Genomic DNA, 24,361 nt, shown 5'->3' on the forward strand with positions numbered 1-24,361 from the left:
ATCACTGGCCTTACAAATGAGTTTGTTGATTCTGTTGGTGTCTGCTACCCTCAGCCTGGTGCCCCAGCACACAACAGCAAACATGATAGCACTGGCCAGCACAGACTCGTAGAACATCCTCAGCATCGTCCAGCAGATGTTAAAGGACCTCAGTCTCCTCAGAAAGTAGAGACGGTTCTGACCCTTCTTGTAGACAGCCTCAGTGTTCTTTGACCAGTCCAGTTTATTGTCAATTTGTATCCCCAGGTATCTGTAATCCTCACCATGTCCACTCTGACCCCTAGGAGGGAAACAGGGTCACCGGTGCCTTTGCCCTCCTCAGGTCCACCATCAGATCCTTAGTCTTTTTCACATTAAGCTGCAGATGATTCTGCTCGCACCATGTGACTAAGTTTCCCACCGTAGCCCTGTACTCAGCCTCATCTCCCTTGCTGATGCATCCAACTATGGCAGAGTCATCAGAAAATTCTGAAGATGGCAAGACTCTGTGTTGTAGTTGAAGTCCGAGGTTTAGATAGTGAAGAGAAAGGGAGACAGGACAGTCCCCTGTGGAGCCCCAGTGTTGCTGACCACTCTGTCTGACACACAATGTTGCAAGCGCACGTACTGAGGTCTGCCAGTCAGGTAATCAATAATCCATGACACCAGGGAAGCATCCACCTGCATCACTGTCAGCTTCTCACCCAGCAGAGCAGGGCAGATAGTGTTGAATGCACTGGAGAAGTCAAAAAAATTAATCAACCGTCTTAGGTGAAAGAGGCGTTGTTGTGCCTTTTTCATCACACAGCTAGTGTGTACAAACCACGTGAGGTTCTCAGTGATGTGTATGCTGAGGAACTTGAAGCTGTTTACTCTCTTGACCCCAGATCCACTGATGTCAATAGGGGTTAGCCTGTCTCCTTTCCTCCTGTAATCCACATCCAGCAACTTTGTTTTTGCAACATTAAGGGAGAGGTTGTTTTCTTGACCTCACTGTAATTCCCTTACTCCACTATAATACTGATACATCTGACTTTATCTCCTCCATCACAAGTTGCAGGGCGAATCCTATCATATTATGATAATCAAATCTGGTTAGTTATACAACACCCAATCTAGAATTGCCTTTTCCCCTACTGGGCTCAAACACAAGCTGCTCTAAAAAGCTATCTCGTAGGCATTGTACAATTTCTCTCTCTCTTTTGATCCAATGGTCAACCTTATTTTCCCTTTCTACCTGTATATTGAAGCTCCCATGACTATTGTAACATTGACTTTATTACATGCCTTTTCTATCTCACATTGTAATTTATATCCCACATCCTAACTAACATTCGTGCACTTGTACATAACTCCCATTTGGGATTTTTACTGTTGCAGTTTCTTAATGCTACACACAAAGACTATAAATCTTTTGATCCTATGCCTAAGGACTTGATTTCATTTTTACCAACAGAGTCATCCCACCTCCTCTACCTACCTGCCTGTCCTTTTGATACAAGGTGTGTCCTTTGATGTTAAGCTTCCAACCAGGATTTTCATTCAGTCACGACTCAGTGATGTCTATAATGTTCTACATGCCAATCTCCAGCCATGCTACAAGATTATCTACCTTATTTCATATACTGTGTGCATTCTTGTATTCATCGCCCTTTTCGATTTTGCCCCAGGTTACACTTTAACTCATCCCAGTGACTGCAATTTTGCCCTATTATCTACCTGTCCTACCTCAATGTCTCACTACACAATGCATCAAGTTGCCCCATCCTCTGCCCTATCGCTCCAGTTCCCATCCCCCTGCCAAATTAGTTTATACCCTCCTTAATGGCTCTAGTAAGTATATCACCACAAGCCTGTTGGTCCCCCTTAGGTTCAGGTATAACCCATCCTTTCTGTACAGGTCAAACCTTCCCCAGAAGAGATCCCAATGACTCAGAAATCTGAAACCTTGCCCCCTGCACCACTTCCTCAGCTACTCTTTCATCTGTACTATCATCCTATTCCTGCCCTACCTAGCACATGGCACTGGGAGTAATCTGAAGATTACTACCTTGGAGGTCCTGCTCTTCAGCCTCTTCTCTATACTCACTGCACAGGACTTCTTCTCCTTTTCTACCTACATCATTAGTGCCAATGTACACCACAACCTCTGACGTCTCACGCTCTCTCGAGAATTTTACACAGCTGCTCTGAGAGATTCTGGACCCTGGTACCTGGGAGGTAATACACCATCCTAGCTTCTCTTTCATGGCCTCAGAGCCAGCCACAGTGCCACTGGCCTGGCTACTACTGCTATGCCCTGATAGGTCATTCCGCCAACAGTATCCAAAGGGGTACTACTTGTTGCTGAAGAAACGGCCACAGGGAACTTTGTACTTTTCTGCTTACTTCTTCAGATGGTCAACTAACTACTATCTGAAGCCTGCACTCTGGGTGTGGCCACCTCAGTAAGTCTCATCTATGAGGTTTTCAACCTCCCAGCTGGTCTTGAGTACGTCCAGCTCCAGATCCAGTTACTTAACCCAGTCAGTCAGGAGCTGCAGATGCAGTCAAGACAATTAGGTACCATGAAATCCTACATCTCCCAGGAGGAGCATTCACTACCATCCTGTCTACACTTGTTATAACTCTAACATCTCAAGCTTAAGTTCTAGCCTGTGCCTGTTCTCGCCCAACCTGACCACTCTAAAAGTAGCCCATTCCAACAATGGCTACTCCGCTTGCACCTTTCTTTTTTAAAAATTGGCCCTGCCGAATGCCAAAAACATTGTGATGAAATGTTCTGGAAGTCTTGAGCTCTTTTTAAATTTTGTGCTGCCTCACCAAGGAGCTCCCTCTCATCATGATTACAGCTCGCTGAAAAGTTCCAAAAGGTCTCAGGCTATTTTTAATCTTCGATTATGTTGACGTTAGTAATCCTTAAGTTGCTAACAATTACATTTCCTAATGAAAAATACCATTTAGAATATTTTTTTCATTTATTAATAACACTCATCACATCAGACAGAGGAGCTCTACTAGAAAGATAAAATTGGCAAATAGCTTAAAATTTGCACACAGGCAACTCAGAAGGTGGGCATCTTCAAGCAAGTCACTCGCCTTTGGACTCCCCAAAAGAAATGAAAAGGAATGAAGTACAACTCAGGACTGTGGTAGAAACCCTCAAACTAGGCTGAATGAGTAAAATTCTAATGGCAGCCAGAGCTGGATACCGTCAGAAATAGAGCAGCATCTAGCAGCTAGATTGGTACCCAAACTATCGCCCTAAACATTCATCTCCTTTATTATTGATGCATTATGACCGCATCTACAAAATGCATTGTAGTTCCTGGATAAAACACACTGGTTTTTGAAAATATATAAACTACAAATAAGTTGCAACTTAGTGACAACAGTGGCAAACAAGTCCCCTGACAACAGTTACAATCAAGTGGTGACTAAGAATCGTGAGCCCTGAAATCTTGGTAACTTACTATGCAGTATTTTGGGTGATTACACTGCAGAAAACTGCACTGTGTTACATTCAATTATTTTTTTGCTGATAGATCCAATTTGACCATGTGAAGAATTATCAGGACAATGATCCAAAATGAATTGCTTGATGTCAGTTGGAGAAATTTAATCAAACTTACTAGTCATGAGTGCTGCCAATTCTGATTAAAATAAAAAATATTTCTATCTCCTGTACTCAAGACTTCTTAAAATGCTGCATAAAGCAGAAATAAATAAAGTGGGAAGTAATTAAATAAGCTTCAGGTTGGAATCTTGTCCCTAAAATAATTTTAGTTTTAGGTTGTGGTATATTAAAAATATTAAATGAATATCTGAACAATTTCAGGTGACACTTCAACTCTTTGCGAGTCCACAGAATGTAAAGTATCAAGATGTACAAATTAAACACTGTAGGTTTACTTAAGCAACACACACAAAATGCTGGAGAAGGTCAGCAGGACTGGAGAAAAAAGGTTGAGGAGTAGATTTAAAAGGTGGGGGAAGGGGAGAAGAGAGAATGCAAGCTGATAGGTGAAATTGGGTGGGGGAGGGGAGAAGTAAAGAGCTGGGAAGTTCATTAGTGAAAGAGGTAAAGGGCTGCAGAAGGGGGAAATCTAATTGGAGAGGACAGAAGGCCATGGAAGAAAGAAAAGGGGGAGGCTCTGTTAGCTTATCTCCTTGCCTGCCCTTTTCTTTCTTCCATGGCCTTCTGTCCTCTCCTATTAGATGCCCCTTCTCCAGCCCTGTATCTCTTTCACCAATCAACTTCCCAGCTCTTTACTTCCTCCTTCTCCCTCCCACTCCTGGTTTCACTTATCACCTTGTGTTTCTCCCTCCCTTCCTGCCATCTTTTAAATCTACTACTCAACTTTTTTCTTCAGTCCTACTGAAGGGTCTCGGCCCAAAAAGTTGACTGCACTCTTTTCCTTAGATGCTGCCTGGCTGCTGAGTTCCTCCAGCATTTTGTGTGCGTTGCTTATTTGTTAAATGTTTGCTGATAGCCACTGGATTCTTTCTGGCCTTAGGCACAGTAGCATCAAGATATCTATCAATGAACACAAGTTTTTTGAATGAAAGAAATCATATTAAATTAATAGCACGAGAACAAAAGATCAGATAATTTGTCTACCTCTGTGTCTCACTATGCTTGTGGATTAAACCTCTATTTATTGAGGCATGTTTCACTTGTTTCTTCAGACTTTACCTAGACCAGCGGATTGCAACCTAGGGAGATAACCCAGAACAGACCCAAAGTGACATTGCAAGTTGGAATTCAGAGCTCCCCCAATAGCAGCATCAATTAAGTCCCCCAACAACAGTTATAATCAAATGGTGACTAAGAATCATGAGCCCTGAAATCTTTGTAACTTACTACATATTATTTTGTGAGGTTATTTTTGCTTTCTATTTTATGAAACTAAAGTAGACTTAAGTATTTTGTTGTCTTTGTATGCTTATCTCCTGGACACTCCAATTTGTTTTGGTCTAAACAACCCAGCCCATTACAGTTTTACAACTACAACACCAACTATTATTATTTTTCCACATACATGTTAATATTATTCATTGAGTAAGGACATAAAACTGGTAGAAGCCTCTTATTCCCAGTCTTGATTCTTTGCCATACTGAATTCCAAAACTTAGAAACGAGCTAATTTTTTGACATAATTAACAAGTCTTTCACTCAGAGTCCTCTCACAGACTGCAACTACTTTACAGAAAAATACCGTGCCTAAAGTTTGAGAAAAAGTTTGCCTGGGGCAGCTGCAACTTTCTTAGAATACTTTAAAATACAAGAATCTCTCTTCAGTAGTTCAATACAATGCCCTTTTTTCAACCAGCACAACATTTGGTAAAAAAGTAAAGACAATGTGCAATCAGACTGTCAGGAACAACACACAGGTGATGGGATACAGTCGCAGCCAACAGGGTGTGTATCAGTACATTCAGGATGTAAAATCAAAAAGGGTAGCAAATACGGTACTTGAAGTGTTGTATCTCAATGCGCGGAGCATAAGAAATAAGGTGGATGATCTTGTTGCACTATTGTAGTTTGCCAAATATGATGTTGTGGCCATCACTGAATCGTGGCTGAAGGATGGTTGTAGTTGGGCGCTGGATGTCCAAGGTTAATACATTGTATTGGAGGGATAGGAAGGTAGGCAGAGGGGATGGTGTGACTCTACTGCTAAAGAATGGCATCAAATCAGTAGAAAAGATGTGACACAGGATCAGAAGATGTTGAATCCCTGTGGGTTGAGTTAAGAAACTGCAAGGGTAAAAGGACATTGATGGCAGTTACATACAGGCCTCCCACAGTAGCTGGGATGTGGATCACAGATTACAACAGGAAACAGAAGAGCCATGTCAAAATGGCAATGTTATGATAGTTGATTTTAACATGTGGGTTGATTGGGAAAATCAGGTTGGTAATGAATCTCAAGAGAATGAGTTTGTTAAATGCCTAAGAGATGGCTCTTTAGAGCAGTTTGTCATTGAGTCTACTACGGAATCAGATATACTGGATTGGGTGTTATGTAATGAACTGGAGGCGATTAGTGAGCTTAAGGTAAAAGAACCAGTGATCACAATATGATTGAGTTCAACTTGAAATTTGATAGGGAGGATTAAAGTCTGACGTAGCAGTATTTCAGTGGAGTAAGGGAAATTAGAGTGGTATGAGAAAGGATTTTGCCAAAGTAAATTGAAAGGCGATGCTGGCAGGGATGTCAGCAGAGCAGCAATGGCATGTGTTTCTGGGAGAAATGAGGAAGGTGCAGGACACATGTATTTGTGTATTCCAAAAGTGAAGAAATACTCAAATAGCAAAATAGTACAACGTGGCTGACAAGGGAAGTCAAAGCTAATGTAAAAAAAAAGAGAGAGCAGACAACAAAGCAAAAATTAGTGGGAAGATAGAGGATTGGGAAGTTTTTAAAAACCTACAGAGAGCAACTAAAAGAATCATTAGAAAGGAAAAGTAGATAGTAAAAGCTTTTTCAAGTATGTAAAAAATAAAAGAGAGATGAGAGTGGATATAGGACCGCTAGAAAATGAGACAGGAGAAATAATAATAGGAGATAAGGAGATGGCAGATGAACTAAATGAGTATCTTGCATCAATCTTCACTGTGGAAGACACTAGCAGTGTGCCAGATGTTGTAGTGTGTGAAGGAAGAGAAATGGGTGCAGTTACTAAACTTAGAAACATAGAAAACCTACAAAACAATACCGGCCCTTCAGCCCACAAAGTTGTGCCCAACATGTCCCTACCTTAGAAATTACTAGGGTTCCCCACAGCCCTCTCTTTTTCTAAGCTCCATGTACCTATCCAAAAGTGTCTTAAAAGACCCTATCATATCCACCACCATTGCCGGCAACCCATTCCACGCACTCACCACTGTCTGCGTGAAATACTTACCCCTAACATCTCCTCTGTACCTACTCGCCAGCACCTTAAACTTGTGTCCTCTTGTGGCAACCATTTCAGCCCTGGGAAAAAGCCTCTGACTATCCACACAATCAATGCTTCTCATCATCTTATACACCTCCATCAGATCACCTCACATCCTCCATCACTCCAAGGAGAAAAGGCTGAGTTCACTCAACCTGTTTTCATAAGACATGCTCCCCAATCCAGGCAACATCCTTGTAATTCTCCTCTGCATCCTTTCTATGGTTTCCACATCCTTCCTGTAGTGAGGTGACCAGACTGAGCACAGTACTCCAAAGTGGGGTCTGACCAGGGTCCTATATAGCTGCAACATTATCTCTCAGCTCCAAAATTAAATTCCACGACTGATGAAGGCCAATACACCATATGCCTTCTTAACCACAGAGTCAACCTGTGCAGCTGCTTTGAGCGTCCTATGGACTTGGACCCCAAGATCCCTCTGATCCTCCACACTGCCAAGAGTCTTACCATTAATACTATATTCTGCTATCATATTTGACCTACCACTTCACACTTACCTGGGTTGAACTCCATCTGCCACTTCTCAGCCCAGTTTTGCATCCTATTAATGTCCCACTGTAACTTCTGACAGCCCTCCACACTATCCACAACACCCCCAAACTTTGTGTCATCAGCAAACTTACCAACCCATTTCTCCACTTCCTCATCCAGGTCGTTAATAAAAGTCACGAAGATTAAGGGTCCCAGAACAGATCCCTGAGGCACACCACTGGTCACCAACCTCCATGCAGAATATGACCCGGCAAAGAGTGGTTGTAGACTTCTGTGGCAAGCCAGTTCTGGATCCACAAAGCAATGTCCCCTTGGATCCCATGCCTGCTTACTTTCTCAATAAGCCTTGCATGGGGTACCTTATCAAAAGCCTTGCTGAAATCCATATACACTACATCCACTGTTCTTCCTTCATCAATGTGTTTAGTCACATCCTCAAAAAATTCAATCAGGCGGTAAGGCACGACCTGCTCTTGATAAAGCCATGCTGACTATTCCTAATCATATTATACCTCTCCAAATGTTCATAAATCCTGCCTCTCAGGATCTTCTCCATCAACTTACCAACCACTGAGGTAAGACTCACTGGTCTATAATTTCCTGGGCTATCTCTACTACCTTTCTTAAATAAGGGAACAACATCTGCAATCCTCCAATCCTCAGGAACCTCTCCCATCCTCATTGATGATGCAAAGTTCATCGCCAGAGGTTCAGCAATCTCCTCCCTCGCCTACCACAGTAGCCTGGGGTACCTCTCATCCGGTCCCAGCAACTTATCCAACTTGATGCTTTCCAAAAGCTCCAGCATATCCTCTTTCTTAATATCTACATGCTCAAGCTTTTCAGTCTGCTGCAAGTCATCACTACAATCACCAAGATCCTTTTCCATAGTGAATACTGAAGTGAAGTATTCACTAAGTACCTCTGCTATTTCCTCTGGTTCCATTCACACTTTCCCACTATCACACTTGATAGGTCCTATTCTTTCACCTATTCTTATCCTCTTGCTCTTCACATACTTGTAGAATGCCTTGGGGTTCTCCTTAATCCTGTCCGCCAAGGCCTTCTCATGGCCTCTGCTGGCTCTCCTAATTTCCTTAAGTTCCTTCCTGTTAGCCTTATAATCTTCTAGATCTCTAACATTCCTCACCACCAACTCAACCCGCAAGTTACCTATCTCTAGCATTAACTAGCTCTCTGAACCTTTTGTAAACTTTTCTTTTCTTCTTGACTAGATTTATTACAGCCTTTGTACACCACGGTTCCTGTACCCAACCATAACTTCCCTGTCTAATTGGAACATACCTGTGCGTAACTCCACACAAATATCCCCTGAACGTTTCCCACATTTCTTACATACTTTTCCCTGAGAACATCTGTTCCCAATTTAAGCTTCCAGTTTCCTGCCTGATAGCCTCATAATTCCCCTTACTCCAATTAATTGCTTTTTTAACTTCTGTTCCTATCTCTCTCCATTGCTATTGTAAAGGAGGTAGAATTATGATCACTATCTCCAAAATGCTCTCTCACTGAGAGATCTGACACCTGACCAGGTTCATTTCCCAATACCACATCAAGTAGTCTCTCCTCTTGTCGCCTTATCTACATATTGTGTCAAGAAACCTCCCTGAACACACCTAATAAACTCCACCCCATCTAAACCCCTTGATCTAGGGAGATGCCAATCAATATTTGGGAAATTAAAATCACCCATCATAACAACTCTTTCATTATTACACCTTTCTAGGATCTGTTTCCCTATCTGCTCCCCGATATCCCTGTTACCATTGGGCGGCCTATAAAAAACACACAATAAAGTTATTGACCCCTTCCTGTACCTAACCTCCACCCACAGAGACTCCATAGACAATCCCTCCATGACGTCCACCTTTTCTGCAGTCGTGACACCATCTGTGATCAATAGTGCCACGCCCCCACCTCTTTTGCTTCCCTCCCTGTCCTTTCTGAAACATCTAAAACCCGGCACTTGAAGTAACCATTCCTGTCCTTGAGCCATCCAAGTCTCTGTAATGGGCACCACATCATAGCTCCATGGCCACCACATTAATGCTCCTATTACAAGGGAAAAGATGCTCAAAAAGCTGAAAGACCAAAAGGTACATAAGTTATCCAGACCAGATGAACTGCACCCCAGGGTTTTGAAAGAGGTAGTGTTAAGAGATTGTGGCTGCATTAGAAATGATCTTTCAAAAATAATTGGTCTCTGTCATGGTGCCAGAGGACTGGAAGATTGGTGGAGGGACAGGTAGTGTTGTCAGGTGGGATGCAGAAGGACTTAAGATTAGGAGAATGGGCAAAAAAGTGGCAATGAAATATAATGTTGGAAAATGCATGGTCATGCACTTTGGTAGAAGAAATAAATGTGTGGACTATATTCTAAAGGGGGAGAAAATCCAAAAATCTGAGATGCAAAGGTACTTGGGAGTCTTTGTGCAGAGCATCCCAAAGGATAACTTGCAGGTTGAGTTGGTGGTGAGGAATGCAAATGCAATTTAGCATTCATTTCAAGACGTCTAGAATACAAGCACAGGGATATGATGCTGAGGCTTATAAGGCAATGGTGAGGTCTCCCTTGAGTATTGTGTAGTTTTGGGCTCCTCATCTTAGAAGAGATGTGCTGGCATTGAAGAGGGTCCACAGGAGGTTCACAAGGATGATTCCAGGAATGAAAGGGTATCATATGAGGCACGTTTGATGGCTCTGGGCCTGTACACGCTGGAATTCAGAAGGATGAGGGAAGGTTCTCATTGTAACCTTTTGAATGTTGAAAGGACTAGACAGAGTACATCTTGAAAGGATGTTTCCCATAGTGGGAGAGTCTAGGACAAGAGGGCACAGCCTCAATATAGAGGGGAGTCCATTCAAAACAGAAATTTCTTTAGCCAGAGAGTGGTTAATTTGTTGCCACATGCAGCTGTGGAGGCCAGGCGTATTTAAGGCACAGATTGATAGGTTCTCGATTGGACACAGCATCAAAGGTTACGAGGAAAAGTCAGGGAAATGAGGTTGAGGAGGAGAAAAAAAGGATCAGCCATGATTGAATGGCAGAGCAGACTCGATGGGCCAAATGGCCTAATTCTGCTCCCTTGTCTTATGGTCTTACTTGGATCACCAAAATTTTCCTATAACTAAGAAAGGCAAAGAAAATGAATGAAAGTGTTCATTCTAACTTTGCTAGCTGAAAAGTGAACACTTGGCAGAATACATGATCTGCCTCTGAACAGGTAGGATATGGTTGATGGTCAATTTGGCAACATTGTGTCTGGGCTCCTATGTGAAGTATTGCCATTAGCCTAGACTGAGATTAAGAAAGTTAAGAATTCAGAAACAAAAAACAAAGCAGAAACTGACTAAACGATAATTAAGCTAATGATATTAGTCAAATTCATCAACAAAAAATGTGCACTTTAGTCTTTTGCCCCACAGTTATGATGGTAATTTGGCTGCTGCTAAAGTTATTTTATAATTCTATTCTGCACGGGACGATATCTGCCTTTGTTGACTGTGCGCAAGACAACTTGGCACACTTAAAACTTCTGAGCTCTTCCCGACTCATTCTGGTTGTGGAAATACTTGGATTTGTTTGTGTAAATTACTTGTGCAGATTTGTCATTTCAAATAGCACTATGAATAAGAGGTAAAAACTGGAAATGACAATGATCCATCCAGCTGAATACATTCAAAATATGTATTTAATTTTAAAGTTGCTGCTTTTGTTGGTTAACTGCCATTTGAAATTATTTTGGCACCTCTCCACCAAAATCCAGAGACAAAATACTGTATTATCCACATTGCATTTATGATGCCAAAAATGACACTAATCTATCTGATGGCATTATTCTGCTAGCCCTGTCTCTTCTAATGATGCCCATACCACTGTGACGTAGAACATACAGTCACAACTGGTCCACAAGATATTTCCGTTCAGTTTACTATTAGTTCTCCTATCTGCTGGTTTCATACTTGGGCACCAACTTAGTTTACAAGGAAAGTACCTGATTGGCAATTTCCAACCATAAATGACCAGTTTTACCTCAGGAAATGGTTTGGGTCTTCCCTGTTCTTCCCTATAAAACTATTCTGAGTTATTGCTGCACAGAAAATAGTTGAGCAGAGTGAGAACCAATCTATGTTACACACAGAAATAGGTATTTTGAAAAGAGGAAAACATTTTCACAGATCCAAGTTCCCCTCAAAGATGTTTATTAATAAATATAAATAAAACCTACTATAACACAAAGGAACAAATTGTTTCACTGCATCACATGATAATGTTATGTCTCACTGGGATGCCAAATTGCAGCTCAACGCCCCCCCCAGTTTCCAGGATGTTGTACTTCCTTTTAGTTTTTAAACACTGTGCAAGACATTCACAAATGTTCATGAGCCATTCAACAAGTATAGTAATCAAAAATGTTAGACAGACTGATTCCTAGTACAAGATCAGATTCCTAATCCAAGATTTGGGATGGAATACATAAGCATATTTATGCCTAGTTTTATGACGTTGGGGTCAAGGGTAGTAATGACGAAGGTTTCAGCTAGATTATTACAATCAGGTAAGAGGATATTGATCATTAAAAGTGGTCAAAGATAATTTCAGATATTGGCCCATGTACACACAATCAAAAGCTTAGCCTCAGGCCTTCAATAGATGAGGCATTATAGTCTCTTGGAAAGGAAGGACACACCTACAAAATCATTGGAATAAGCTTACACCATTTGCGCTGCTTCTCCAAGTTTATATTATTTACCAACCAATAACAGGACTAAAAAGGAACTGTATCAAGCCATTCCATACCTGCATTCACTGGGTGACATGGAATGCCAATAGGTTCTCAGGTGAAGAGTAAATAAAACTGCAGATAATGAAAATCATTGAACTAAAAATAGAAAATGCTAGAAATAACAGTAGACTAGTCAGCATCTACAGAAAGAGGAACTAAGTTAATGTTTCCTATCCTAAGCTTTTCGTCAGAATTCTGATGCTCACTTCACAGATGCCTTGCCCACTAAGTGCTTCCAGAACTTCCTGTTTAATTTTGCCTCGTCTGAAAGGTTGGGGCAGAAAATTTACTGTGGTGCTAGTAAGTTTGTAAACGCTGTAGAATTTTCTCTATTTCTGCAACAATATGGCCTAAAATGTAATCAAATTTTCACACAAGTCTTAAAAATAAAGAGAACACAATTAAGTAAATAAAACATTATACTTGTTCATTTATTTATTGAGGAAACTGATCCAATATTACATGTATTTGTTAGCAAAGGTATGTGCACCTCTGGGGCAATGCCTTTTACAAAAGCTAGTTGGAGTCAGGTGTTCCAATAAATGAGATAAAGTTGGAGGTGTGGGTTGTAGAGGTGCCCGGCCCTATAAAAAAAGACACACAAAGTTGTCTTACTGGCAGAGCTTACTCTTCAAGAAATATCTGTTTATGTGCACTGTAGAGATGCATGAAGCTGGAAGAGGCTACAAAAGCATTTCCAAAGACCTGAGCATTCATCAGTCCACAGTGTGAGCAAGTGTCTACAAATGGAGAAAACTCAGTACTGTTGCTACTCCCTAGGAATGGGCATCCTACAAAGCTGACACCAAGAGCACAACATGCAATGCTTAAGGAGATGAAAAAGAACCTAAGGACAACAGCAAAAGACCTTCAGAAAACTCTAGAACTTGCAAAAGTCACTGCTCACATGTTCACTGTAAGAAAAACACTGAACAAGAATGGTGTTCATGGAAGGACACTGCAGAGGGAACCACCGCTCTCTTAAAAAAAAGAAAAAATTGCTGCACGTCTCAAGTTTGCAAAAGACCACCTGGATATTCTACAATGCCTCTAGGGCAACGTTCTGTGCACAGACGAGGAAAAAGTTGAAGTTTTTGATAGAGATACACGCAACTATATTTGAAAGAGAAAGGGTACTACACACTAAACACCAAAACTTCATCCCAATTGTGAAGGATGGTGGAAAAAGCATCATAGTTTGGGATTGCTTTGCTGCCTCTGGGCCTGGACAGCTTGCAATCATTGAGGGAAGAATGAATTCAAAATTGTATCAAGAAATTTTACAGGAGAATGTCAGGATAGCAGTCTGTCATCTGAAGCTTAATAGAAGTCAGATAATGCAACAAGACAATAATCCAAAGGACAACAACTGAATGGTTTAAAAAGAAGAAAATTTGTGTTTTGGAATGACCTTAATCCCATGGAAATGTTGTGGAAGACCTGAAGCAAGCAGTTCATGCAAGGAAGCCCACCAACATCCCAGAGTTAAAACAGTTTTGTAAGGAGGAATGGCCTAAAATTCAACCAAGCTAATATGCAGGTTGGATCAACAGTTACCGGAAAGGTTTGGTTGAAGTTATTGCTGTACAAGAGGATCACACCAGTTACTGAAAGCAAAGGTTCAAACACTTTTTCCAACAAATACACAAAATACTGGATCATTTTTCTCAATAAATAAAAGAACAAGTATAAATTTTTTTTGTGTTATTTATTTAATTGGGTTCTTTTAATCTAGTGTTAGGACACATGAAGATTTGATCACATTTTAGGCCATATTTATGCAAAAATAGAGATTCTACAGGGTTCACAAACTTTCTAGCACCACTGTATGTTACAACATAGCTCTCATAACCAAACTGTACTCATTTACTGAAGCTAATTCATCTGATTTCACAGTACAGCATAGAATAACATAGGATTAGGGTGAGATTAGGGTGCTTCATTAGTAAGTGAGAACGAACATGATAAATGTTATTAAATATTTCCTGAGTGTTAAAAATATGGAAGAGTCATATCATATAAGTAGCAACACTGGTGAGTAGCTTAAACTCCAGCTTCAATTGAGACTTTGGATATTTTGTATTACTGAAATTCACATTTGGAGCACCGTACATTGGATTGAGAACAGCAGAGGTCAGTGGCATGAATAAAATGTACTTTTTAAGGAAGTAGTATATTAAGTTTTAATACTAAAGCAACTGAAGAAATAGGCACTTACCTCTTTTTAGAAAACAGAATCACTGCTGTTAACAGAATGGTTTTTCTAGGATGTTAATATCCGATTAGGCAGCTGAATCTGGGAAAAAAATGAATTGATCAGAAATTCAAAGTGTAAGAATACAATTGTTTCAGTTACTATTGATATGGTCACCCAAGATCTGTATTCAGTACCACAGCTTCCTGATTCAAATCTGACATGACATTCAAATTCAACAGCTGACTGCAATCTCTGGGAGGAGTTGTCACACAATCATCAGAAGGATACACATAAATGTAATCTTATAAATTACAATAATTAAAATTCCAGATTTCCCACAGGCAAATCAAATCTGTGCATGCATGGAAAATGTATTGAAAAATATTTCTAAACTATAATGGGCAAGTTTAGCATTTCTATATAATTAAGCTTAGGTCAATATTAAATAATGTATTTTATTACCATTTGCACAGAACTGGAGGTTTTGTGAGGTTGTAAATTAAACACTTAAAGCTAAAGCAATAAGGGGTAGTTACTTGCCAGGTGATGAAAACATATATGTGCTCCTGCATACTTGTTAAGCTGAGTACTAATCAAAAAAAATTGTACACATCAATTAAAATGAACTTGCCATGTAACAACAACCACTAATTGTAATCTCCAACTTCTTACACAGAGTTTCAAACCTCAAGTGGCTTCATGAGTTAGTGCTAACTGTGGGTTAGTTTACCTTGTGAGATTGTTCACCACCTTCAGTTTTCAGTTACAACGGTTGTAGGAACAGTTTGGTAACACGTTTAACCAGACCTTGTGTAGTGAGGACATCTGTGATGCTAGAGATGTGCACTAACAGAAAGGAGTGTCGGGAGGGGTAGGGAGGAGGAGGGTAAAAGTACTTTGCAGTTTGTACTAACTTTATTGCTATTCAGATTACAGGTGAAGAAGCACATCTTATTGCATAAGATGCCATTACAACACTAACAAAACAATTACTTTCACAGTGTATTCCTGTCAATAGCATAATTATGGAGGTATACAGCTTGATGGCTTGCGCTACATTTCTAGTAATAGGTGAAAACAATGTTCTCAAAGAAAAATTTCCAATACAAGAAAAACTTCTTTTGATTTTGGTTGTTAAAACCTGAAACTGCATATTGGCACTAAGTTGAAATAAGAGAAAACTTAAACTCCGTTCACTCCTAGTTGGAAAAGAAACTGATGACTCAGAAGCACATTTACAATGAAACTTTTCAAAGTCGTGCAGTGTAGCAAACTAACTGAGGGATTCCAGCCAGGGCTCATCATTATGCATTACACTACTTAAAGCTACTGTCAAAGGACACTGAGAGACACCACTATTCACTTAATATAAACACAACCATACAGACTGGGGGGAGAAATGTAAAAACAAACTCATTTAGACACACTGGTATAAAGCTGTGAGGATAGTTGCCCTCTCTATGATACCACCAATGCCAACCTCCAATACATCCTGGCAGAATACAAGGCTGCACTGTCCCAAGGGTGCTACAGATGGCAGCATGACCAGGTCCTAAAGAAGCTGGTGGAGATCCTTGAGATCTGCAGGCAGGATGCGAGAAGCAGCCTTTCTCCAGTGGGATGACAATTCATCCCATTTGTTAAAGCTGGTAAGACCGCTGAATGCACCCGCCTAAGAGCTCCTTTAGAACTCCTCTCTGCTAACATGGAGTGGAACACAAGGGCAGGTCTTGGCAGACAGCTACAATTCTCCAAGGATACCACCAACACATCCCTCCACCCAGGTATACTACTGTGGTCCACAACCACCAAGACAGTCCTCCTCACTGAATTAATCATCCGTGGGAGGAAGGAGTAGAGGGTGCCCATGAGTGGAAGACGCTTAAGTACTTATACCTGGCAGCTGAGTGTAAGCATCATCTACCCTGTGAGGTAGGATGCCAGGGCTTTGTCAGCGCATCATCAATAAGATTATTCCGTGATACGGCAGTGACTGGAGTGAAGCTCAGGAGGGCCACCATAGAGTTGGATGAAGAGGCAGAAAAAGGCAGCTTTTGGCTGTGGTTGAAGAGGAAGTACAGAAATTGGGGGACCAACTAACTCCACTGGAAGCTGCAGGGGGTGGCAGGAAGACATGACTGCCTCTGCTCCACCACAAGATGTACCAGGATGAAGGGAGCGAAATATCAATGAGCAGCGGACCGCAGCAGGTGACCCTGCAGCTGACCTAAGGGCACTGTTGGAAGTGTGGCAGGCAGCAACATCAAGCAGGAAATGACATATTCTTGCAAATCTTAATAGGCCAAAGAAATCTCACAATGGGAATTACGACAGATTTTACTATTAAATAAATGTCATCAGGAGTATTTCTTCAACCAACCCTGATTACAATTATTCAACGTTTCCATACACTGACTTAAACAGTTATGCTGCACTAAGTGCAGTAATTCAAATTTTTGGATGCATGTGTTTTTTAAAATCTATATTAAGTCAAGTCAGAAGTAATCACAAGCAAAAATCTAAAGTTGATCTTATACTTCGAGGACCATACTTTCCTCTGCAAGTCGATTTTAACAAAAAGTAAGTGTAAATATATAGATACATGTAATCTGTGGGAAGTGGCAATTTTCAATTATTAAATTTAAATTGACTTTTTAAAATTCTTTTAAAAATCTTGAAAAGTACGGAATCCAGATTTGAGCATTCAGTTATTTCTGTGTAAAAGAACTACTGAAACATGGTTGATTGTGAGAGTGGAATATCCACAAGTATAGGATAGGGATAAGAATGGAGATTGTTAACATGAAGGGGAATGAAAAGGACAGGATATTGAAGAGCAAGTTAATAAACAAAAGCAAAAGAATTTGCTATCAACAGTGTCAGAGCACAACATACTTACAGGTAATTTGTTCCAAAACACATTTATATGCAACAGAGTAAAAGATCCTAATGGAAAACATCAGATGAATTACCAACAATTCACCCATGGAGTTACCAATATAATCACAGGAATATGATCTGCAAGAAAAAATTACTGTAAATCAACTATAAGGGCAGCAATTTCTGGATGAAGGATAATTTCAAATTTAGCAATAGCTTCCTTGGCATATTTTTAAACAATTATGTAGGTTAGGGCCGATAAGAGACAAACGTTTTAGAAAACCGAACTTAATCTGGCTGGCTCCAATTTAAACAAAATGGCTCAGCCAATAATTTCTTATAAGGCAGGTTGGCAAAATACATATTTTGTTGCCAGTATACTCTAACTTGCTTTCGGTTAACAGGGAATTTTAAAACATCCATCATTTTCTCTAAGCCGTGCGGATTCACGGCCACACAATACCTGAAATGTTCCCACACTCATCACCTTTATTCCCACACAGCTGGAATTTTCTTTTATATAAAGATAATTGGGAGTCAAGAGGTTGAGTAGTTTCAAGTTCCTAGGTATACACATCACCAAAGATGTCATCTGCTATGTACACACCAGCTGTTGGCAAAAAAAAGCACAACAATGTCTCTTCCATCTCAGACAACTGAAAGAGTTCAGCATGAGCCTCCAAATTTTCAAGACCGTCTGCAGGGGCACCATTGAGAGCATCCTGACTGGCCGTATCACTGCCTGCTATTGGAACTGCACCAAACTTGGTCGCTGGGCACTGCCGAGAGTTGTACGGACAGCCCAGTGCATCTGTGGATGTGAACTTCTCTCCATTGAGGGCATTTATAGCAGCAAGTGAGTAAAGGTGGTCTGGAAGATCATCAGGTATACCAGTCGTCCCAGCCATAAACAGTTTCAGTTGCTTCCATCTGGCAAACGGTACCGCAGCATTTAGGCCAGGACCAACAAGCTACAGGACAGCTTCTTTTTACAAGCCATTAAGCTTATTAATTCACATGTCTGGACATTGTGACAGAGTCTTAACACAAGTATTTTTCCTCCCTCACGTTGTGAGACGGATATAAGATCTAAATAATTACAGCTTCAACACATTTACATTATCAGTGTTGCAAGATACAACACTGTTACAAATTATAACAAGAAATACAGAATGGAAGATGGTAGCTCATTGTTAATAAACCACCAGCCCCACTGAATGCTGATGCTGTCTAGTCAAAACATTTTACTTTTGCCTTTGTGCCTGTCAGTTGTTTTGACTGCCTGACATTGGTTACTTGTGTGGTGAGTTGCGGCTTGTTTGTTTGATGTGAAAAATTCTATATATTCTATCTTTTTTAATAAGTAATCAAAAGTACATGATTTTTCAATTTTCTTTCTAAATATTCATAGTATGCACATACCAAAAAACAACATTTAAAGTGCTAAGCAGTTTTCAGAGCAATGTTTGATCTGTGCAGCTGTATTAAAAAAAAATTGGAGGGAGTGTTGACAGCATCCTATACGTTCTTCCATACATTCGCCTGGAGACCAACAGGAGCTCAACAGAAGTCACTATGAATTACGCAGCCATCAAGGTGGCAAAACGGCAACACAGACAAAATCCAGTCATAACTCTGTGACAATGACACACACAGTGTGTGGCGAGGACTGCACACCATCACAGACTTCAAGAGGAAACGCAGCAGTAGAGCCAACATTACCACTTCACTCCCAGATGAGCAAAATGTTTTCTTATGCTCGATTTGAGGTTGATAGGACTGAACTAATGAGGAGAGCCACCAACAAGTCCTGCACATTGGTCATCTCAGAGGCTGAGGTACGTAGAATATTCCAACAGCAGGAGCGCGTCCTCAAAGTGTGTGCTGAACAGCTGGTTGGTATGCTTAAAGACATTTTTAATCTCTCTCTCTCCCAGTGGGTAGTGACCTCCTGTTTCAAATCATCCATCATTGTCCCTGTACCCAAGGTAGCATGCCTGAACGATTGGCGTCCTTTTGCACTCACCTCAACTATAAGCAAATGCTTTGAGAGGCTGGTTAAAGACTACATCTGCAGCATTCTACCACCCACACTGGACCCCTACAGTTTGCCTACTGACAGAAATGGTCTACCAATGAAGCCATAACCATAGCACTACACACTGTCCTCTCTTACCTGAAGAAGAGGGATGCAAACGTTGGAATGCTGATCCTGGACAACATTTCAGCATTCAACACCATAATCCCCTCCAGACTTAACGGGAAGCTCAGAGACCTCCTCCTGCATCCCATTTTCTGCAGCTGGATCTGAAACTTCCTGTTGGATCACTGACAGATGGTAAGGATGGGCTCCCTCACCTCTGCCCCTCAACAAAGGTACCCGCCCTAGGGTTGTTCCTGAATACCCTCCTCTACTCCCTTTATACCCACAGTGTACTGCCACACACAGTTCTAATCTGTTGATCAAATTCACAGATGACACGACTTTGATCGGCTATTTCTAGAGGTTAAAAGACAGCCTACAGAGGAGAGGTTAACAGCCTGACACAGTGGTGCCAAGGTAACAACCTTTCCCTCAAAGTCCAAAAAACAAAAGAGCTGATTGTGGATTACAGGAAGAACAGAGACAAGCTTTCTCTGATGAACATCAATGAGTCTGCAATTGAGAGGGCGAGTAGTTTCAAGTTTCTCAGTATACACATCACCCATGATCTCACATGGACTGTACATACCAGCTTTGTGGCAAAAAAAAAAGCACAACAATGCCTCTTACACCTCAGGCAACTGAAGAAGTTTGGCATGGGCCCCCAAATCCTCAAGACATCCAATAGGGGCACCATTAAGAGCATAATGACTGGCTGTAATACTGCCTGGTATGGGAACCGCATCAACCTTGATTGCTGGGCACTGCAGAGAGCGGTACAGACAGCCCAGCGCATCTGTGGAGAGGAATTTCCCTCCACTGAGGACATTTATAGCAGCAGGTAAAGAAAGAAAGCCTGGCAGATCATCAGGGACACTAGTCACCCCAACCATAAATTGTTTCAGCTGCTTCCATCTGGCAAACAATACCACAGCATTAAAGCCAGGACCAGCAGTCTATAAAACTGCTTCTTTCTACAAGCCATTAGACTTATAAATTCGCATTTCTGTACATAGCGACTGAGTCATAACACAAAGATTTTTACTCCCTCACATTATGAGGTGGATGTAAGATTTAAAAAAATTCTAAATCGTCAAAGCAATTACTGATCTTCATTCAGCACCTACTTAGAATAACAGAACGGGATTCCCAGGATTCAGAAAAATCAGCAATTGAAAGATGATAGGAGCTTCAGGAAGATGTAACTATGATTATACCACTGCTTATGTGCCAGGATAGTAGGAGGCTTCCTACACCATAAAACCCATCGACCCACTCCCAAAAGAGCCCTGGTGTTCAATTCCAAATGTGCAAAGCCCATGACTGTGTACTTCCAGAATGAAATTTAAGTTCCAGCTCATCTTCCAAACACCTGCTGGACAGAAGTTCCATAGATTATCTTTTCTTAAAGGTGTAAGCCTTGAAATACAGGCATTCATTTTTAATATTGATTTTAATGTAAATTATTAAACTGTGAATAGGCATTTCTTTGGATCAATATTAGTAGTACAGAGATGCAACTATCCAGAAATTGTGCCTGCCTTATTTCCTCTCCAAACCATGAAGATTATTTGCATTATCTCTGATCTCTACAAAGCAGAAATATCATGTTGGCTACAAAAAGTTTAGAGATGCAGTGAAATATGGCCTGCAGCCACTATCCTATCCACTTAAATTGAAAAGTGGAAAATTTTCAGGATATTCATCATCTCCACATGAATATCTCCGCACGTTGCTCATTTTATTGCAAGCCTTCTTTTACTTCTTTTTTTCCTTATCAGCCATCAATACCAGACACAATACCAAACAACATACACACAGTGACCACTTTATTAGGTATTTTCTATACCTAATAAAGCGGCCACTAAGTGTATGTTCATGGTCTTCAGATACTGTTAGCCATTCACTTCAAAGTTTGGCATGTGCATTCAGAGATGCCCTTTTACATACGACTGCTCTAACGTGTGGTTATTTGAGTTCCTGTCAGCTTAAATCAGCCTGGCCCTTCTCCTCTGACCTCTCTCCTCAACAAGGCATTTTACCCACAGAACTGTCGCTCACTGGGCCTGTTTTTTGTTGTTTTCACACCGTACTTTGTAAACTCCAGACATTTTTGTGTAGAAGTCCCAGCAGATCAGCAGCTTCTGAGATACTCAAACCATCCTGTCTGGCACTAACAATCATTCCACGGTCAAAGTCACTTAGATCACACTTTTACCCCATTCTGATGTTCAGTCTGAACAACAAATGAACCCCTTGACTGATTAGATATTTGCATGAACTGGAAGATCACAATCTGTGAGGATTGGAAATAACATCTCCACCTCGCTAACAATCAACACTGGGACACCACAGGGATGTGCACTGGCTCACTGCTCTACTCTCTCTACATCCACGACTGTGTGGCTAGGCATAGCTCAAATGCCATTTATAAATTTGCTGACGATATACCCATTGTTGGCAGAATATCAGATGGTGACAAAAGCTGTGCAGGAGCGAGATATGTTGAGTTGATATGTTCAGTTAGTTGAGTGATGTTGCAGCACCAGACTTGCACTCAACGTCAGCAAGACCAAAGAGCTGATTATCAACTTCAGAATGGGCAAGATGAAGGAAAACAAACCAACCCTCAGAGGGATCAGAAGTGGAGAGAGTGAGCAATTTCACATTCCTGAATATCTCTGGGTCAATATCTCTGAGGTCCTAACCTTGTTGCAACAAATTAATGTAGCTATAAAGAAGGTAAGACAGCAGCCATATTTCATTAGGAGTTTGAGGAGATTTGGATTGTCAACTAAAATACTTAAAACCTTATACAAATGTATCGTGGAGAGCATTCTGACTAGTTGCGTCACCTTCTGGTATGGGGGGAGGGGTGGGCTACTGCACAAGATAGAAGCAAGTTGAAGAAAGTTGTAAAATGAGTCAGTCCATCACGGGTAGTAGCCTCTATTGTATCCAAGACATCTTCAAGGAGTAACACACACAAAATGCTGGAGGAACTCAGCAGGTCAGGCAGCATCTATGAAATCAGGACAGTTGACATTCTGGGCCCATCCTGCCAAAGGGTTTTGGCCCGAAACATTGTACTTTTTTTCCATAGATGCTGCCTGGCCTGCTGAGTTCCTCCAGCATTTCTTGTGTGTTGCTTGGATTTCCAGCATCTGCAGATTTTCTCTTGTTTGCATCTTCAAGGAGCAGTGCCTTAGGAAGGCAACATCCATCATTAAGGACCCCCACCACATGCCCTCTTCTCATTGTTACCATAGGAAAGGAGGTACAGCGATTCAGGAGCAACTTCTTCCCCTCTGCATCCGATTTCTAAATGGACATTGAACCCAATAACATCACCTCATTACATTTTTTTATTTCTGTTTTTATTGCACTACTTATTTTAACTTAACTAGTTAATAGGCATATCTATACTTAAAGTATTTTTTTTTCTCTACATGTATTTATCGTGTACAGGTAGTCCCTGAGTTACGAACGTCCAACTTATGGACGACTCGTACTTATGAACCAAGGAAGGAGAACGCTGTCCGCCACTTTAAGTCAGATCGCGATGCCATCCGCCATTTTAAGTCGTTGCCATTGACACTGTTTTGAGTGTTTAACTTTGTATTTGGCTTAAATTGTTCTTAGTAAGATTGACCCTGACACCACCCCGCCCCCCCGGTTCCGGTCGGCTGGTGGCGCAGTGAGATCAGCGCCAGGCTGGAGAACGGAGGTTTGCGAGTTCGATCCATTGACAGTCCACTCCCATGCTGGGTTGACGTGGATCCAGTGACTCCCGTACCATCCGTGCCGGGTTGATTTCGAGCTCACAACTCGACCGCTTAAAAAAAAAACACAGCCACCTCCAGTTTAAATTCCCACGCAGAATATTGTGGAGGATCAAATACCCAAACCCAGCACAGCCCCCACTTGTCCCATTTGGCCTGTCTCAGTGCAGTGGACCTTAGGACCCAGCAGACCTTGGGAGCTGGCGCAGTTCGGGATCCGCCGCCGGCAGTGTTTCTGTTCCATTGACGGGAAGCGATCGTAAATGAAAATAAAGTGGAAATAATAAAGCGTTTGGAAAGAGGTGAAATGCCATCAGTTATTGGAAAAGCGTTAGGCTACAGTCGGTCAACGATCGGAACAATTTTAAAGGATAAAGTGAGAATAATGGAGCATCTGAAAGGCCCTGACCCGATGAAAGCTACAATTATTACTAAGCAATGCAGTGGTTTAATTATTGGAATACATATGTTTCTTAAGTGTTTTATATGCATAGAAAGGTAAAATATATACTATATACTAAGACAAACGTTTGACTGACGCTAAATAATACTGGATGTACTTGTTCCGAAGTATGTACAAATCCGACTTAAAGATGGACTCAAGAACAGTACTCGTACATAACCTGGGGACTGCCTGTATTTCATGGTATTGCTACCATAAACTTAAATTTCACAACATCATGACACATGCCAGTGATATGAAACCTGATTCTGATTAACAAGGTCTACAGGGGTTCCTAATAAAATGGCCATCAAGTGGAGAATCAGCCTTCCTTCATTTGACTGATACAGGTATATCCAAAGCAACACTAGCTAGCTGGATTCTAACTGGAAACAATAACATGGGTTGAATGTGTTCCTTCAACAAAGAATCTAAAAATAACTAATTTCCCCTTTGTCACCATAGGAAATGACGTTGATTTAAAAATGATCATGAGATGTTTCTGTTCTGTTCACTGGATCCCTCTCAGTGTTCTAAATTCTAAGCCTTGCCTATCCAACCTCTTCACATAGATGAAATATAGATATTTACAATGAATTTTGTTTTTAAATGTGAAATAGAGAGATAAATGTAAAGGAGGAATAGACAGAGTGGACAGCCAGCGTCTCTTCC

The 24,361-nt window shown here is 41.0% G+C and overlaps 1 protein-coding gene across 3 annotated transcripts in view; it reads right to left on the minus strand.

Moving 5' to 3' along the window:
• mrtfba (myocardin related transcription factor Ba) overlaps positions 1-24,361 on the minus strand; it is a 233,184-nt gene that overhangs the window by 131,298 nt on the left and 77,525 nt on the right. For all 3 annotated transcript variants that reach the window (XM_059979310.1, XM_059979311.1, XM_059979308.1), the window contains exon 3: positions 14,464-14,541. The gene's annotated coding sequence lies outside the window, so the exon portion shown is untranslated. The remainder of the gene's footprint in view (positions 1-14,463; positions 14,542-24,361) is intronic.

The sequence above is a fragment of the Hypanus sabinus genome, chromosome 9 (assembly GCF_030144855.1).
Source record: "Hypanus sabinus isolate sHypSab1 chromosome 9, sHypSab1.hap1, whole genome shotgun sequence".
Classification (NCBI taxonomy): Eukaryota; Metazoa; Chordata; class Chondrichthyes; order Myliobatiformes; family Dasyatidae; genus Hypanus; species Hypanus sabinus.